The 20619-nt window shown below is 33.2% G+C and overlaps 1 pseudogene; it reads right to left on the bottom strand.

The window, feature by feature from the left end:
• Positions 1-388: 388 nt before the first annotated feature.
• Positions 389-16201, bottom strand: LOC136217715 (GABA transporter 1-like; annotated as a pseudogene).
• Positions 16202-20619: the final 4418 nt, after the last annotated feature.

The raw sequence follows: 20619 nt of genomic DNA, 5'->3' as shown, positions 1-20619 counted from the left end.
TTTTTCTCCTTTAATAATCATACTGGTAAATTTGTAAATTTGTTCTCAGAGGTAAATTTGTAATTTTTAATTTTTTTTTTGGGATTGACAATATCAAATACAGTATGAACTTATTAATCGTTTTTTTTTTTTCCGGATTGGGCATTGTTGTGATTGTAATTTTTTTACTATTATTATTATTATGTTCAAAACTTCATGGAAAACTTTATATCATAGATAGATAAAATTGGACCTCTAAATATCATATAGCATTAAATTGACATTCATCAAGGATAACTTTATAGTTATGATTATTTGAAGTGTAGAGATTCGATTTTCTTACATATCATATAGCATTATTATTATTATTACGTTTACTATTCTGAATGAATATAGAGATTATATTCTTTTACATATCATGAAAAAATTTATATATCCTAATATCCTCAATGATAAACCTGACAGCACCAGTGCAACCCAATATTGCCACAACTGAGAACCAAATAGCTATTGCAATGTTAAGAAGCTACAATGCAACACGTAAATTTGTATTTTCTGGCATTTTTCCAGATTTCAGATATGCTATGGCAGGGAACACAAAATCCAGAGGAGTGAACCCAATGGTGCCACATATCGACACAAAGTCACCGAAAAAAGGCATTGCGGCAGCTATAAGAGTGATGACAACTACGTAAACGGAGGTAAAAGCAAGACGAACTAGGCGGTTTTTAATTGGAATTCGAGTACCAGTTTCACTCTGCAGTAGTTTGTCCTCAAAATATGCATATGTAGGTCTGCAATATATCTAAATAAACAATTTGACAATTAGAATCTATGTACAAGGAGTACTAGTAAACAGCCTATGTTATCTATTTGAAGTATGTTAGTGTTGACATTCATAAGAAATTTTGTTAGAGTACCTGATAGCATCCGGATATCTGAATGACAGCAAAGAGATTTGCCATAACAACCGTCAGTGCTGAGAGAAGCCACAATGTAAGGCTGGACTTGTGATCCAAATGCCCAGTATCCACAGAACGCCAGTTGCCAGTATGTCATGATGATAATTCCGTATGCTGCAGATACGCCTTTGTACATGTTCTTTTTTGCAGGCTCTCTCACTGTATTCTGCTCAGCAAATCATCATAAAATGACTGCTAAAACTTTTACATATCACTCGAATGATGATTCAAAAACAACAGGAAAGTCAGAAAGTTACTCAGAAAATAGACTACCTGTATTTCAGGAAGCATTGCATCCCCAAATGAAAAGGCGATTACCCCTAGAGCATTGAAGGCTTTAAAGATTTTAAATGATGAACTTCCTTACAAAGTGTAACTGACTGAATTTCTGTCAATCTTTGTGCCTACGATTATGTGAAAGCCATGTATATGAGCTTGTTGTCATCATAAACCAAATTGGATAGCAGGAATGAACAACCAATTATGAAATGACTTCCAAGTTCAACTTTACCATTATATAATGTCACACCAATGGTTGTTCCGGCAAATCCAATTGTGCTAAAAGTACACAACGCATTGAACCATCTCAATGAATGGATATCAGGAAGCTGAGAAAGGAAAAATTCGAACACTCCAAAGAAAATAATGAAGTGCTGCAAAGTTAGAGTACCGTCCTTCTGATAGTACTTGTTGTAAACTGCCTAAAAAAATGGAATGAAAACAGTAAGAACAAGAAAGACATGAGATAGATAAAAGGTTCATCAATGAACCGAAATATAGTTGAGTAAACAAACCTTAAGGCTGCTCCCAGCAGCAATTTGAATGGCAATGTTGTTGCCCAAAGAAGCAACCTGCTGAAAAAAGGCAATAGACCAGTAACCCCATAATCCTTCAAGAATTTGAAGAAGAACAGTCAACCAAATAATGCCCAAAATCCTATTCAAAACACTAACTACTAATATATTTCAATTTCTATTATGTGATTGTTTACTAATTTGAAGATAATGTCCAATTATAGTGTTTTGAAGCCCGAATTAAGTGTTTTTAAAACACGAGTGTGTGACAGAAATTGACAGTAGAGAAGAGGACTACACTACAAGAAATCCGTGTTTATGTGACAACTATTTAATTGTCACATAAATTGTTGTAACAAAAAGCATATTATTTGTGATAATAATTTTTTAATTATCACAAAAATAAATTTTGTGACAATTTTTATAAAATTATCACATATGGATAAATGAATTTGTAACAATAAATCTTTACTTGTAACTTAAATTTAGATGTGACAATTACAATTGTAACGATAAATATAACAAATGTTACACCTCATTTATAATTGTTACAAATATTTATTTTGTGACTAGTTAAAAGAAATCATCACAAATAATTTGTTATTTTTGTAACAATTAATTTTAGTTGTAACTATAATATGTTTGTTACATTTTATAGTTGTAATAAAACCAATTAAAATATGTGACAATAAAGTTATACTTGTCATTGAATTTAATTATGTGACTATCTAAAATAATTGTCACAAATTATTTAAAGTATGTGACAATATACTAATAATTGTCAAATAAGTTTTTATTTTATATTAATTAAAAAAAATAACATTAAAAAAATTTAGGGTTAAAGTGCACAAATACCCCTAACGTTTTGGGTCAGGAGCAATTTTACCCCTAACGTCTAATATGGTGCAATTTTACCCCTAACATTTGTAGCCAAGCGCAATTTTACCCCTAAACATTAATAAATTGGGTCAATTTCAGACACTGTTATAAAATACAACCATTTTTTTCTTTATTTTGCACCAATTGCATATCAATTCGTTCTAAATAAAATGATATCATGTTTTTTGTAATTTAATAATAAAATTGGAGATTAATATTTATAAATTCGGTAAATTTTTTGAATTTTTTATCTAATTCGTACAAAAGACAGTATATTTTTTAATATTTTTTTTTATTTTTTTCACATCCCAACATATATTTGTGATTTGTTACTTATAAAATAATGAATGTGTGAAGTGTAGATGACAAAATTAATGACCGAGAAGACAGTTTGATAAATTGTTTCTCAAATTGATCCAATTTATCAACGTTGGGGTAAAATTGCTCGTGGCTTCCAACGTTAGGGGTAAAATTGCACAATTTTAGACGCAGAAAAGAAAAGAAGTCAACGGTAAATGATTAAAGGCTTGAAACCTTAACCCAAAAATTTAATACACAAATTATATTTTATATTTACATCTTAAATTTTCTCAAATATTAAAACTTTAATTTCATTAAAATTCTATCTAATTTTATTATTTGATTTTAGTTAATTCTTATTTTTTTTGTTTCCCTCCAATAGTTTCCCACCTTTTTTTAACCATGCATCACGTGTGTACAGGAAGTGTAGAGTTAATATAACTCTTCGTTTCTGTTGGAGAGAAGGATATGGGAGAGATTCTGGTTGCTTGATTTTAGGAGCATTTGTTACTGGAAATTGTTTTTATATTGATTCATGTTCTCATCATAATCTACGCTTTCTAATCCATTCAGATTGTCAGCCTTAGTTCCAAAATTCTCCAATTGCTACGATTGAAGAAGCTCTACAATTGGTATCACAATTCCATTTATCTGTTTCCTTTCTACATAATTTGTTGTTTCTTTTGGATAATTGATTAATTTTATATAGGCATAAGCAATTTATGTGTTTCTCTGTTTCAAATGCCAGAGTTTCTTCTCCATTGCCGTTTCTTCGAGTTCTTCAAGTTCTTCAACCAGGTTAGTGGTTTAGCCTCTGTTTTTCAATATTTTTTTGATTCCTTAATATATTATGTGATTGATCTTTTTCTAATCTGTTTTTAACATTTCTTTTTGTACTGTTCACTCTTTGCTTTGGCTGTGGTTGATCTTTGTGCTTTGTTATAAATTTCCATTGTTAAAATTGGAACACTATTTTGCTCCCAATTTATCCTCCTCAAATTTATTTATCCTCCATAGTTGAATAGAATGAATACTTATACAGATTGTTAATTCATGAATTTTACTAGCCATCAAATTAGTCATTTTTAATTTTGTTTTTTTTTTTGTTGTTCCATCTAATCTTATATGTTGATTGTTGGGATCTCAATGGAGGTTGTTGTTATTTTGAAGATTTCTCTTATAGTGGTGCTATCCTATATTGAAATTTATCTGGTAATATGTTAATTTTTATGAATAGTGAAAAGAAAGAACCAATAGAAGGAATATGAAGAGCATTACCGTATATATTCGAAAATGGACATAATGAGATAGCATAACATATTTAATTTGAACTTTGGAAAAGAAATGCACTTAAATCTAAGGAACTAGTATTTTGGTCATTTATAATTATAAATCAAATGTTCTTTTGCCAGGAATATGAAATTTCTATGAAAAAAAGTGCAGGAGTTGTTTTTTTTTCCTTATTGCTTTCTCTTTTGTTTTTATTGCATTTAGTTGTTTTTTGTTTTGTTAATTATATTGATTTGTTCAATTATAATCTCTACACCAAAAATCTTCCAAATTAAGAAAGTCAGAAACCCTAAAGAAGAAGAAATCAAACAGAACAAGACAGACCAAAAAATTGAAATCAATAATGAAATCCTGAAGCCAAAGTTTCAAGTAATTACTATCTAATTTCTTACTAAACAACTACTTAATTATCTAAATACCTTATGCAAATAATGCAATTAGTCAGTGTCTTCACACCCATGTATTTAATGCTTGGAAAAGCAAAGAGAGCTTGCTTGCTTCCTATAACTCAAATAATACATGAACAAAAGACTTCAATCTACTAAAAACCTGGTCCTAAAGCAGTACCAGAACGTCCAACGGTAACTCGAAAAGATGGAATGACAGCATGAAACTGAATTTAAATTTTTTCCAAAAAAAACAAAAAACAAAAGCTGACATTATTCTTAAAAAAAATGGTGATTTTGTTAGGTAGATAGTGTTGAAAGAAATAGAAAATACCTTGAAGATTTGCTCCAAAGCTAGTAGCAGAAGAAGAGTAATCAATATCTTGTTGCACTGACTCACCTAAATTAAACAAAAACAACATCAAAATTCATAATATGGTTTTCTATTGTTCAAATCGATGAAGTTGTATGTTCTGTTTGATATTGATTTAAGAGTCTCAATTGTTTAGTTTAGTTAAGTTATCTCCCAATTCAACCACTAAGTTTTTGATGTTCATGTTTCCTTTTTTAAGTAAAAACTCAAATAAACAATAAATTAAAAACCAAATAATCTTATAATGTCACAGTATATCAGAAACTTTCATTTAATATGCACATTCACTTAATATAAAGTCAGAGTATATCTGTCATTTTTTACAACAGTAATTAGCATTTTTTACAACAGTAATGAACTACAAATTTTAATTATACCAAAAGGTCTTCATTTATTTCGCTTCTTAATCTCAGCAACTTCAACATCCATTTACTACCTAAAATGCACAGTGATTCAACACATTACTAAAACTGAACATAGATGAAAATTGAGCAGGCTTAACAGCAAGTAGGTTTAAATTGCTACACATAATATCTTGATATTCATGTTTTTGTAGCCAAAACTACCATTAAAGGCACGTTATGATTTGATGGACATGGGTATAAGGAAGGAATTACATCCTTTTGAGGAAAGGGGACAATTGAGAAAGCCAAATGCTATTTATAATTTGTCTCCTATGGAAAAGAGTAAATTGTGTGATTTTTTGAGAGATTTGAAAGTCCCGGATGGATTCGCATCAAATATCAGTCGGTGTGTGAATGTTAAAGAAAGAAAGGTTTTTGGTATGAAGTGTCATGACCACCATATATTTTTGCAGCGTATTCTTCCTTTTATAGCCAAGGGGTTGTTGAAAAAAGAGATTTGCGAGCCATTGATTGAATTATCTATTTTCTTTACTGAGTTGTGTTGTAAGGTCCTAAACCCATCTAAATTAGATGAGTTAGAGACTAAAATAACGATTACTCTTTGTACGTTGGAGAAAGTTTTTCCACCAGCCTTTTTTGATGTTATGATCCATTTGCCAATACACTTGGCTAGAGAAGCGAAAATTGGTGGACCTGTTCAGTTTCGATGGATGTATCCAATTGAAAGGTTATTCTCAAACACCCAATTTAGATATTTTCAAATAGTCGAACTTTAACATATTTTTTGTAATCATTTCGTGAATTTATTATGTAGATATTTACGGACATTAAAGTCATATGTTCGTAATAATGCTCGTCCAGAAGGCTCAATAGCGGAGGGATATATCGTGGATGAATGTTTGACCTTCTGCTCTCGGTATATCAACACCATGGATACCAAGTTCAATAAGATTCCTAGGAATGACGATTTTGTTGATGTTATGGATAGTAATTTATCAATTTTCAAGAGGAATAGAAAACCAAAAGGATCTGCAACTTCGTTAAAGTTGAGTATGGAAGAATTTAATGAAGCATGGATGTATATACTCTAAAATTGTGACGAAGTGTTGCCATTAATTGTGTACGTATAAAACAATGTTTTTCTTAATTTTGATTAAAACTAAGATTGCATATGACAATACATATCTTCATTGAGCAGACAACATAAATCACAATTAGACGGTCGGAATGAAAAAGATATTACAGCAAAGCACAAAGTTGAATTTCCCCAATGGTTTTATTCTCAAGTAAGTTGAAAGACATTAGGGTAATTGTGGTTTTTTTTTATTATGGTTTATAGTTTAGTGTATTGAGTTTGCTTTCTTTTTGCTTTTGTTTAATAATTAGGTTTCAAAATTATATAAAGAAGGACTAGCAGATGTTGATCTTCTCAATTTGTCTATTGGTCCGCACAAATTAGTTCATCGATGTGATTCTTACATTGTCAATGGATTCAGATTTCACACAAATGCACATGAACGTCGTTTGAAATGTCAAAATAGTGGTGTTCTAGTGAAAGGAGATGTTTCTATTCGATTACAAGAGTATTATGGTGTATTGACAGATATTTACAAGTTCTCTTTTGTCGGTGGTAATGAAGTCTTTGTGTTCAAATGTCATTGGTGGGATGTTTGTAGTAATGGAGTAGGTTATAAAATTGACAAATGGGGCAATACTTATGTCAATGCAAGTCGTTCTTTGAAAACAAATGAGAATTTTGTGCTAGCTATTCAAGCCGAACAAGTATACTATGTGAAAGATATGAACAATCCTCAGTGGTTGGCTGTTAATAAACATTCTCCTCGAGACACTTATTTCAATCCATTGTCATTAGTGGATGATGATTTAATAGATGATCTAGGACCTAATGATGGAGAAGCATACCAATATGCCACAGTCACAAATCATATCACTGAAGATGACATGGTTGAGGACTATATGGACCAAGAACTCCACAGAAATGATTTCGAAGCTGAGATTGTGAATGATAGAGTTGAAGATGTTTTTATTGAGCAAGTCCATGAAAATGGAAATACTTTTGCTTTACCTAGTGATGATGATGATGCAGTAAATCTAGATTTCATCGTGGGGGATGATGATGATGATTAGGATGTTTATTTTGTTATTATTTTATATTTAAAATAATCTTTAATTTATTTTAAATAAACATTTTGCACATCTAATTAGTTGTAAGCTAGTTTTCTTCTCTAACAAGACCATCTAAGTTCATTTTCAAAGTTTTACTGTTTGCTTCGTTTTCCAATGGCTTTCTGTTTAAATGCTCTAGTTGTTCTACATTCGTTCGTTTCCGATTTCACGTGGATTAGCTACTTCTTCAAGGTACATACTTTTTTAAGTTCATTCTTTAATTTTGCTGATCATCAGCTCACCTGCTTTATATATTTATGGTATCATTTTAATTCAATTGTTTGTTATATCTAAATGGTTTCACTGTTGGACTCTACTTTAACTGTTGCACTTTAATTTGGCTGTTGCCCTTCATTTTTCCTGCTGCACATTAATTTCATTGCTGATGCACTTTAATTTCACTACATATGATATATTTTAAACTACAATTTGGCAGAATATGGCACTAAAAGGCAGCAGGAGAAAAAAGAAACAAAAAAATGATAGTATTGAAGTTCAAAAACGAGCAAATAACGTTCAGGATTATGAATGTCTAGGCAACCAACAACAACTAACACCAGAGTCACACTATTTAGTTGATTCAGATGAAACTCAGCCTCCCTCTCCGGATTCACAGTTCATGTCAGACGAAGCGAGCCATAATTTATCAAATGAAAACTCAGGTCATTGCTAATTTTTTTGATTTCATGATTTATATTATTTTTTAATCACTGATAGTTATGATTATATCTAAGTCCTTGTTTGCAATAGAGAATATACCAAAAAAGAAAACAGGTCGAGGTAGTTCAAAATGCATGTATGTTGATATGCATACATCAGATGGTAAGAAGATTAAGATTCATATTCCTGAGCATATTGGTAGAGCAGTTGGAAAACATGCGCGAAACATCATAAATTTTTGCGGAATGGTTGTTCGCAATGATGCAAAATTGAGCTTTAAGAATTGGCCTACAGTTAAAAAAGAAGTAGGAGAAATAATGCTTGCAAAAGTTAAGGTATACGAAATCGAAATACTAAATTTAGTTGAGTTGTTTTAAAGTACTTTTGTAGTTTGATGCACATTTATTAATGTATTTCAGGACAAGTTTGAGATGGATGAAGCTGATGATCAACTATTCTCATCCTTTGTTTATGGTACGATGCGACGTCTATATAGATGTTGGAAATGTCGGCTCCATAGAGCATGGTCAAAATTAGATGAGAATAAAAAAGAAAATTATGTCCCGAAAGATGTTGATGCTTCAGATTGGACTGCCATAACCAAATATTGGATGTCTGAAGAATTTGAGGTAATTCATTGATCATTGGTACTCAACTAACATAGAGAGTGTATATTTAACCGGCATGTCTGTTAACTTGTTTTATAAGTTATGAGTTATTTTACAAGACTTTTATTTATAAATTTGTGCTACTTTGCAGAAAATTAGTAATAGAAACAAAGAAAATCGTGCGAAGAATACTACTAAACACACTTGTGGTTCTGTTGCATTTGTTGAAATAGTAGAAAAAATGGTAAGACTTTTATCAAAGAATCATTATGTCTGAGCATTAATTATATGGATAATATGTTTCTAACGTTTATTACAATGGTAATTTGTAGAAGAATGCCATAACTGGTGAAAAGCTATCAGCTGATGAGTTGTGGCTTGTCCAACATACTAAAAAGAATGATAAGGGTGAACAAGTATGGTCAGATCCTGCATCTGAAGAAAACTATGTAAGTTTAATATTAATCATTGTTAATCAAAGGTTCATTGATGATATTTGATTTCATTCTTACTTTCTAACTCATTATGCCTGATTTTTTTTTAATTCATCTATGGCTCAGTACAAACTCAAAGATCTGGTTAGACAGCAAGCTGATGGTGAAATTGACCATATGACTGATGATGAAATGCTGATTCAAGTACTAGGTAAGACATCTGGATACTTTCGAGGCAGAGGGGCTGGAGTGAAAGCACCAAGTTCAAAAGGTGCGTATAAAAGTTGTAATATCAATCAAATACGCGAAGAAATGCGTGAAGAAATACGAGAAGAAATGCAATTGGATATTGAAAAGATGGTGAAAGAAAAGATGGATGAAGAACGTGCTAAGTTAGATGAAGAACGTGCTAAGATGGAGAAGGAATTCAAAGATAAAATGGAAAAGCAAATGCAAATGATGATTCGTGCACAGTTTTCTCAAGTTTTGTTGCCAGCAGCGACTCTTGACTCTTTTAATTCGCGTGAATTCAATTAATACGTTTTTTAAGATTAGTTATGATGCTGAGTTAGTTGCAGTTTAGTTAATATGTTGTCTTTATAACTTAAGGATATTTATTTTGCTTGTTGAATTGAAAACTCTTTCCAGTTGTTTATCTAATTTGTCTATCGAACTGAATTATTAGAAGTTCATTGTAATTTATCTTATGCACTGCTCAATTACTCATTGTAAGGCTATATATTGTTGCCCTTTGTTTCATTTTGCAGTTTGACAATGATAATTGGAAGCCTCTTGCTGCTAGGATTGTTTTCCAGGTTTATATTCCATGTTTAGCTGTGTTGCTACATAATTTATGGTTCATGTTTCTTACTTTGAATTGTTTATGTAGAACATAGTCCTCCAATTTTCCACAGCTTCAGGTACGTTTTCCTCATTTACTTCCTTTTGTCTTTTAGTATAAAACATGATTGCTAATCCACATTGATTAATTATACAACAATAACATATGTCTCGGTCATACAATCTGATGGTGAAATTGACCATATGACTGATCATGTTTTATCCGGGTTTGTACTTCTTATTTTTCCGGCATAATTTATAATTTGATTCTTGCTGGATACAGTAGATTAAAATTTGGTAAATACTAACATTCCATATTTTTTCAGTTAGTTTTACTTCTTTATAAGATTTGCTACATAACTATTTTCAAACTAGAGTTCTAGAATTTTTTTAATTTTGATGAGTGATTGATGGATAAGGGGTTTTCTCTTACATTTCCATTTAAGATCAAATGTTTTATAGATACATGTTAATTTGAGGTAGTTGTTATTTTCCAGAATTCCATTTACATGTTGGGAATATAGGAGTTCTATTCTTTTGTCTTACACTCTGTCAAAAACCATATCAACAAACTAGCATAATTCTAATAGAAAAGTTGCCTGTTAACATGTACTAAGACAAACATGGTCATCGTGTTTGCTGAGATTACCACCAAAGCCAAGGTAGACCATGAGAAGATAGTTCGTGACACATGCTGCAACATTAGATTATGATGATGTTGGTCACGGTGCTGACAAATGCAAGGTCCTTGTTAACATTGAGCAAAAGAGCCCTGATATTGCTCAGAGTGGTGCTGGTGACTAGGGACATATGTTTGGTTATGCCACTGATGAGACTCCTGAATTGGGAATGAAATGTACTAGAGTAGGTTCACATTTTGTTCGATCTGGCCAATTCTATTTGCGCTTGGTCTGCTATATTGTAGACTTTATGGACATCAGTTAGGCATGGTTGCTGCTGTTTATAAAGGGGAACTTCCAGATGGTCGTCAAGTAGATGTTAAGAGAGTGGAGGCATGATCTTATATAAATGGAATGGAATTACAGTCAATACAGTATATGCAAAATTTATCTTTAATATAATAGCATTTCTAGTATGTTATTCTATTTTGATTTTATATATAAATTTGACACAATGAAAAACAGTAGCTTGTAGAAGTGTGAATAATGAATAAATTAAAAGCAAATTAGATTTGAAAAAGGTGTTGAAACTCAAAAGGGATAAGGTATGTTCTTAATAGAGATGGTCTTAATCTTGCCACTATTATGTGTTCTTAAGTAATCTATAATTAGTGTTGTGATGTCTTTATAATAAATGGACACATCCTATTCATAAATGACAGATGTGTTTAAATTATCAAGTGTCAAAAAATGGCAATGAACATGCGTCCTATTTGACAAGTAATTATTATTCAATTGATTATTATGTTTTTACCTGTATAATATATCACAGTAAATTGGGAATGAAATGTACTTGAGTTGGTTCACATTTTATTGAATAAGCCAATGCATCAGTCTGAATAGTCTAAATCCTTAAAACAGAATAGTCTGAATATTTTATTGTACTGGTCTTTGTAACAAGAAATTCAACAGTAGTAGAAGACACGAGATAACACATTAGCACCACAAACATGGACATCATGGAATCCACTGCTGTAAATAAAAGTGCCAAAATCATTAGTCAAATGAGTAGCTAGAGTCCTCCCTATTTTGTCAGATCACTTATCATCTAATAAATTGACCAACTTATTAAATAGCTACCAGCATTAGATAATATTTTTCAATTTTTTTTGGCATGTAGTTGATCCCAGGGACAAGCACTTACAAGAAAATGGTATTCATTTATACAAAATAGTTGTATATATATTATTTAGAACTCACATCAGATAAATTGAAACAAAATATAACCAAAAGCACTTATTCATTTATGGAGATGAATATGTGGAGCTTTTATCGAGCGGAATGCGGAGTTGAACGGCTCAACTCATGAGATTAATGATTGGAGTTGGAATAACAAATCCAATTAAATAGAAATTAGCCCCCTAAAATATAATTTTTTTTATCTAAATCTCAAAAAAAAAAAATCAAAACTTAAAAATAAAAAGCGAATTCACGATTTTAAATCTTTAAAACAAATTCAGTTTCTAGTTTTAGACCTTTAGGGATTTTTTTATAGATTTGGGGACTTAATTTAAGTAAATTATGAGGTTAATAAAACACTATAAAAGTTTAGGGGGTCAATTCAATTTTTTTTTTGACATATTCAGGGCCAACTGATATATTAAGCAAATCAATTACAATGCTATCTTTCCCAAATTGCGATCCCATCTTTCCTCCTAATTTCATACGGTTAAGCAAAACTTCAGAAATTCCAATACTCCGCCAAGCAATTCAGGCAGATAACAGTAGCCACCAGAAGTCAGCCTTTGATGGTCACCGCCTATGCTACTCACCGCTGCCGTTCATCCATAGAGGTTAGACGATTCGTCGTTTATTCTATATTTCAATCTCCAGGTTAGTTGGTTTGGTTTTTCAACCGCTGCCGCTCACCCATAGAAGTTAGACGATTCGTCGGTTATTCTATATTTTAATCTCCAGGTTAGTTGGTTTGGTTTTTCAATCAGTTTGAATAATCAAAATGCAATTTGATTATATGTGTTAGAAAATTGTTTAAATTGGGATTGCAATGTGCAACTTATTATTTTTCTTCTTCTGATTCTTGTTCTTATGATCTGTATAACTTGGGAAATTGATTAAATTAAGAAATATGTTAGTTTGAAATTTTCCATTTACATAGACATTTGGACTAAAATTATGTTATATTGGATGATATGCTTTTGCAGCACTCTGTTTATTTGATGATATGAACAACATTAATGGATTTAAACTTAAGCATGTCCGCTGTATTGCAGATGGTTTTGTGATCACTGAACAACTATGAACACTTTTTTCCTTTTAATTCAGTTAAGGTCCTGTAGGAGTGAAAGGGAGGGCACACCTGCAGTAAAGTCATCAATCGCCAGCACCCTGTAACCCAGAAAGCCAATCAATCAGAATGTGTTGGCTTAGGAGTTTGAGTCAGCACGAACTCGCTAAGAACCCCGTTCACTTGGCTACTTGTCTCAGGTATTCCCACAAGAGCTACTGGGCATGTAATTTTATGCAATGACTTATTGCCCTTAACGTTTAAAATGGTGCAATTTTAGCTCTAAGGTTCAAAAATACAGTTAGGAGCAATTGATCTAATTTATCAACCATAAAAATAAAATTGTTCTTTGATACCATCATTAGGGGTAAAATTACACCATTTTATACGTTAGAGGTAAAATTATTCCCAGCTGTCAAGTGTTAGGGGTATTTTTGAACCTTATACCAATTTAATTACTCAGTTGCTTTCTCTACTTTTTGTGCATTTGCTTGTTTAACAGAAGGATGAAAAATTAGATGTAACCGTTCTATTTACTTCCATGAGAATGATTTCATTAAATGATGTAACATGGTGACTTTAAAGCTGTTGATTTCATTTTTAAATTTACATTTATGCTTTCTTTGCAGTTTCTTCCCTATCTTTTAGATACTAAGGTGGAATGGAGGAATAGTAATACCAAGAATCTGCAAATTAGAAAATACCAGTAAGAGATTTGGTGGAGGAGAATCATTGATTATATTACACAATTTAAGAGATTGGGAGTCCGCATCGAGCAAGTCTAGGGAGTGCCAATTGCTAGCACGGGAGAATGAAGAATAATGATTTCAGTAAGAATAGAGCAGCCCTCCGTAGCTTATTCTTCAACCAGAAAAAGGCGACCCCTACCCAAATCGAAAGAAGGGCCTCAAATGAGTAAGATATTTTTGCCATCTTTTCATGATGAGACTACTACACTCATGTTTATTCTCGTTATTTAAGGAATATAGTTAAGATATAAGAATGTGTATCGTAGTTAGTTTTGCTTTTTCTTACCCAATTTAATTTCATTTACCTTTTGAGTCTTACCTTAGATTATTAGTTGCTAAATCACAAAGCAAAGAAAAGTATACATTGTAACTAATCAGTTTTCACTAGCAATAGTCAGTGATTTCATTAACAAATATATTGTCGACTGTTAGCTCAATAGCTCAAGGCTGAAGCAGTTAAATCTAACTCTTTGATTGCAGACTCAATTGTCTTTGAAGGAATTAGCTAACTAGCCTAGGTGATAACACATGGCATGAATGGGCGTTCTGCTAATTTCACTCCTAAGTAATGAGTAAGCAGTTTCCACTCTTCCTGGAATCCATTGACTAAAGTGGCTCACTTATCAAGGACCACTTTGTTCACTTATCTTTATGCATTCAAATTCACCAAAAAGCATATAAGTATAAGATAGTCTGATCCCAAATTCAACTTAGAGGATTAACGAAAGTCTTATTTGCCACTTTAAGCCAATTTCTCTCTATGTGCATTGAGTTTCTCTTTTATTGTTTCAGGTGAAAAAAATCTTTATGTGGACCTTCTACAATCTACTCACGGTGTCTACGATGTTGGCAGTGATAAATGCTCTGTTCAGAATTTTGATTACTAGATTGGGAAAGTTTGCAATTCGGTTAATGAGATTCTCAATCCTTACCATCATTTTTACCGCTAGATACCAGCATTGAAATATATGTGTATGGAGATATAGATACGTTACCAAGTTCAACTAGATATGGTGGGAATCAATATTTTGGGTAAGGAATATGTATGGTGTGAGTGAGATAGTTGAGAGTTCAATGCATATTTTTAGGCAACTATGTAAATTGATACTCAATTGCGTGGTTAGCCGTTAATGGCTATGTAAATTGATACTTTATCGAAATTATTGTAATATAAAAAATTTAATCATTTATATGTTTAGTTATATATAGTTATATATATGAATGTATTTATTTATTTAATTTATAATTAAACTAGCTATTATAAAAAATAATATATATATATATATATATATATATATATATATATAATTCTCATATGTGACAACAAATAAAATAATATGTAAATATTGTCACTCAACAAATTTATTTGTAAATTTATTATTGTTTATTAGTTACAATAACTTCTTTTACAGATCTATATATGTTACCAAACAATATGGTTACGAATATTTTTTTGTGATGAATAGAAATTGTAACAAATTCGTAATTGTAACAAGATAAAATTAACACCCATATATATTAGTTACAATAATTTTTTGTCACAAATATATACTTGTGTTAACTAAATAATGTAACAAATATGAAATTATGACAAGTTAAAGTTGTCACTGTATTTCAATATTTTGTGATAAGAAAAAGAAGTAATCACTGATATATAATTGTTACAATAAAAAAATAGTGTTACAGGTTTATATATGCGACAATGATAATTGTAACGAATATTTGTTTTTTGTGACAACTAAGTAAGATTGTCACACGATTTTAGGATTAATTATTACTTAATTTGTGACAACATACTACGTTTGTGACAATATTTTACTTTTCAGTTACAATAAAAGTTGTAACACTTAAAAATAATGTGACAACAAACTTATTATCACAAAAAATAAAAACTTATGTGACAATATTTTAATGTCACATTTGCCAAAAAGTATTAGCAACGGAGTTTTACGTGACAACCCTCGTGACACCTACTTATCGTCACATATACTGTTAAGTGACAATTTTTCCGGAGTTTGTGACAATATTTGTTGTCACAAACAACCTGATTTCTTGTAGTGCTAACCGAAGATACTTTGAGCAAGATGCTTATATGTAACTTTCTTGTTCCCATTCCATCTCCACAAAGAGGCGATCAGTACACTAGAATACCATGTGGCAAGTGTTGCAGCCACTAGACTAGTTACTCCTGAATTCATAAGTGTCTACTACAAGTTTTAATTTGTATTGAAAAAAGATATAAAGAAGTTGAATTAGGTTAAGAAACTAAATTACCAAGGGGCCAACCGAGAGAAGCAAGAGCAAAAGGTAAAGGGGCGTAAGCAGCAGGTGTAGCGATGGTTGTGGCAACATGGAAAGCTGCGTGCTTCCATGTGCCCTTACCTTCATCTTCATGTCTTGTTGCTGATGAAACTACTGCTTCGCGGTCTTCCCTAAGTTTCTCTTTTTCAGCCTCTGATAAGTCTACCATTTCCGCAGGCCTTCTTCTTCTTCTTCAGCTTTCTGGTTCTCTGTTGCTATACTTTTAAAGTTATAATAACAATCAATTTTTCTAAGGCGTATTCAGCTTTATATAAAAGTTTTTAAACTTTACACTAATAATGATTTAGACGAATTTGTTTAAAAGAATTATTGAAATAATGATTTAGACGAATTCGACTATGCAGTTGATTTTTTATATATTTATATATTTCACCATAAATTATGGTCCTTTTTATTAATATCACTATATAATTAATAATTAATACTGTATATATTTTGATGTCATAATTTTGATAATTTTCTAACATATTTTTTTTAAACTTACACGTCCATATTATAATAGTACAACATGCAATGAATTCAAGCCGCCCATGTCCGGTTGATCACTAAACGTCAATTTTCTTTGACTTATTGCAATCAAAACTTTGAAATTTGGTTACAAAATAGTGGAAATCTTTCAGCTGAGGAAATGGGTCAAAACTAAACAGTCCAATAATTCGCAGAAAGAAGGTAGATTATAACGTTAGGTTAAATTGGATGTTGATTTACATACCATTATAAAACATTTAGACTATTTTAATTATCCATTATACTTTTTAATGAAGAGCTTGGATCTTCATAGTCGACTGGATATATAAAGCGAGGTTGATGCCATTCCGGTCGCCGGACCTGCATCGGGGGAGGCCCCCGGTGTCCACTCCGATACTAAAGTTAGTAGGAGTATATAAGTAGAGAGATAAAGTAATGTCTAGAGAGAGGAAGAGAGTATACCTTCCCTTTATAAGGGTATTTATAGTGAACGCGGTGGGCTTAGAGGACCTTGCTTGTCTTAGGCTTGGGCCTAGTGGGCCGTATTCATATTCCGAATCAAGTAGTCCCCCCTTCAAGGGTCTTTAGAGTATTTATGCGAGGTTCACAACATTCTAGGAGTAGTAATGAACGTAATTGCATTGCTTGGGACCGCTTGTGAATAATAATGGTGCCGATTAGGACGACTTTATGAATAACAATGGATGAATGTATACACGTCGAGGGACGGTCTTCGAGAAATAATGGTATATAGACGTCGAATGACGTTCTTCGATAAATAAATGACAATTTACGCATCGAATGACGGTCTTCGAGAAATAAATGGTATATACACGTCCGGAGACGGTCTTCGACAAATATGTGAATATGTACCCGTCGAGGGACGACCTTCGAGAATTAAATGACTATATACACGTCGAATGACGGTCTTCGATAAATAAATGATAATTACGCGTCGATGACGGTTTTCGAGAAATAAATGACAATTTACGCGTCGAATGACGGTCTTCGAGAAATAAATGGTATATACACGTCCAGAGATGGTCTTCGGAAAATATTTGAATATGTACCCGTCGAGGGACGACCTTCGAGAGTTAAATGACTATATACACGTCGAATGACGGTCTTCGATAAATAAATGATAATTTACGCGCCGATGACGGTCTTCGAGAAATAAATGACAATTTACGCGTCGAATGACGGTCTTCGAGAAATAAATAAATATAATTGCGTCAATTGAGACGGTTTATGAATATAGTTGCGTCAATTGAGACGGCTTATAAATATAATTGCATAAATTGAGACGGCTTATGAATATAATTGCGTCAATGGAGACAGCCTATGAATATAGTTGCGTCAATTGAGACGGCTTATGAATATAGTTGCGTCAATTGAGACGGCTTATAAATATAATTGCATCAATTGAGACGACTTATGATATAATTGCGTCAATGGAGACGGCTTATGAATATAGTTGCGTCAATTGAGACGGCTTATAAATATAATTGCATCAATTAAGACAGCTTATGAATATAGTTGCGTCAATGGAGACGGCTTATGAATATAGTTGCGTCAATTGAGACGGCTTATAAATATAATTGCATCAATTGAGACGACTTATGAATATAGTTGCGTCAATGGAGACGGCTTATGAATATAATTGCGTCAATTAAGACGCCTTATGAATAATAATTGCGTCGCTTAGAACGGCTTATGGATAATGGTTGCGTCACTTGGGACGACTTGTGAATAATTGTGGCGTCGCTTGGGACGGTCTTCGAGGAGTAGATAAATAGTTACACGTCCGGAGACGGCCTTCGAGAATAAAGGAAATAAATATACACGTCCACAGACGGCCTTCGAGAATAAATGAATATATACGCGTCCGGAGACGACCTTCAAAAATAGATGAATATATACACGTCCGGAGACGGCCTTCAAGAATAGATGAATATATACGCGTCCGGAGACGGCCTTCAATAATAAATGAATATACACACGTCCGGAGATGGCCTTCAAGAATAAAGGAATATACACACGTCTGGAGACGGCCTTCAAGAATAAATGAGTATATACGCGTCTGGAGACGACCTTCAAAAATAAATGAATATATACACGTCCGGAGACGGCCTTCAAGAATAGATGAATATATACACGTCCGGAGATGGCCTTCAAGAATAGATGAGTATATACGCGTCCGGGGATGACCTTCAAAAATAAATGAATATATACACGTCCGGAGACGGCCTTCAAGAATAAATGAATATATACACATCCGGAGACGGCCTTCAAGAATAAATGAATATATACACGTCCGGAGACGGCCTTCAAGAATAAATGAGTATATACGCGTCTGGAGACGGCATTCAAAAATAAATGAATATATACACGTCCGGAGACGGCCTTCAAGAATAGATGAATATATACACGTCCGGAGACGGCCTTCAAGAATAGATGAGTATATACACGTCCGGAGACGGCATTCAAGAATAAATGAGTATATACGCGTCTAGAGACGACCTTCAAAAATAAATGAATATATACACGTTCAGAGACGGCCTTCAAGAATAGATGAATATATACATGTTCGGAGACGGCCTTCAAGAATAGATGAGTATATACGCGTATGGGGATGACCTTCAAAAATAAATGACTATATACACGTCCGGAGACGGCCTTCAAGAATAAATGAATATATACACGTCTGGAGATGGCCTTCAAGAATAAATGAATATATACACGTCCGGAGACAGCCTTCAAGAATAAATGAGTATATACGTGTCCAAAGACGACCTTGCTTTGACTGGTCTGTAAAGTACTGAGTGATTTTGACGAATTCGGGGAGTGCGAATCCTCCTATATGGATCTGCAGCTGCTAATGTGTGTCGATGCATTATTATTGTTGATGGCAGATTTTCGCGTGTTGCAAAAGATAAATTTTGTTAGGTAAAGCGTATCAAATTGGAACTTTTGACATCCAATCTAGCATCTTAGCTACACATTGCGATAATGGATTCTAAAAAATTGTTGTTGTTGATGCACCTGCAAAAAAGAACACACTGAGCGGAAAATTGACAATTAAATGTTTGAGTTGGTTCTGATCAACATTTGCTCCTTTGTTTTATTATTCTCAAATTCTTTTATTATTATCGAAAGTGTCATCCTTTCCTCCTTTGTTTTCTAGGAATGTACTTTGTGCGTTGCTCTTTTATCTTTTAGAAGATTAAACATTTGTTGTTGACCTGTAGAGATCTCTTCGCCTGGAGTTCTATATGACAGCAAAAAGTTCAAGGTCGCCCTTTGTATTTGAGGTGTGCCGTTACGATTTGAACGAGGATCTTCGGACTTTAGGCGGAGAGCATTTTTTTTTGAACAGTGCTTCCGGTTTGAACGAAGCTGCCGCATGAGGAGAGCTTCCAATTATACGCTTCGATTTGGACGGGGAGCTTCAGACTTCGAGGAAAGTTGGACACGGAGCTGCTAGAGAGGAGCTTCCGACCCCGTGAGTGATTCGGGTGTGAGGGTTCGGCCTGAGCGGTGAACCTCGACCTTGGGAGGAAGGAGAGTCTTCCAACCTCGGGCCTCCATTGCTACTGAAAACTGGAGCCCGAATTTTGGGAGGTGAACTATGACCTTGAGGGAGGCTTCCGATTGTGAGGGCCTGATTTTAAGACTCCTATCCTTTAGCTTCCCAATTCTGAGGGAGAGTTGATCGAACGGGTGCCCGAATTTTAGGAGTGTTCGATGTTGAGTTTCCCCATCGAATGGATATCTGATGTAGAACATCTTGAACCGATCGGAGGAGTGTCTGATGCTAAACTTCTTAAGCCGATCGGAGAGGGTCCGATGCCGAACTCCTTGAGGCAATCGGGGAGGGTCCGATGTCGAACTGTGAGCTGTTGACTTCGAGAGGAAAGCCTCCACATTCGAAGGCGGTTTCTAGTCCAATAGGGCCTCCGATGGAGCTTGGTGAAGCTTGATCTGCAAGTGGAAATCAACTTTTGATATATCATCAGTGTTCGGAGGTCGCCGAACCGACTGTGATGGCTTTCAGCAGACCTATTCGATGGGTTTCACGGTTGTAGTTTGACAGTTCTG

Source organism: Euphorbia lathyris, chromosome 2 (genome assembly GCF_963576675.1).
Source record: "Euphorbia lathyris chromosome 2, ddEupLath1.1, whole genome shotgun sequence".
In the NCBI taxonomy this organism is placed as follows: domain Eukaryota; kingdom Viridiplantae; phylum Streptophyta; class Magnoliopsida; order Malpighiales; family Euphorbiaceae; genus Euphorbia; species Euphorbia lathyris.
The sequence above is the reverse complement of the archived record's forward strand: the minus strand, read 5'-3'. Positions and strand labels throughout refer to the sequence as shown.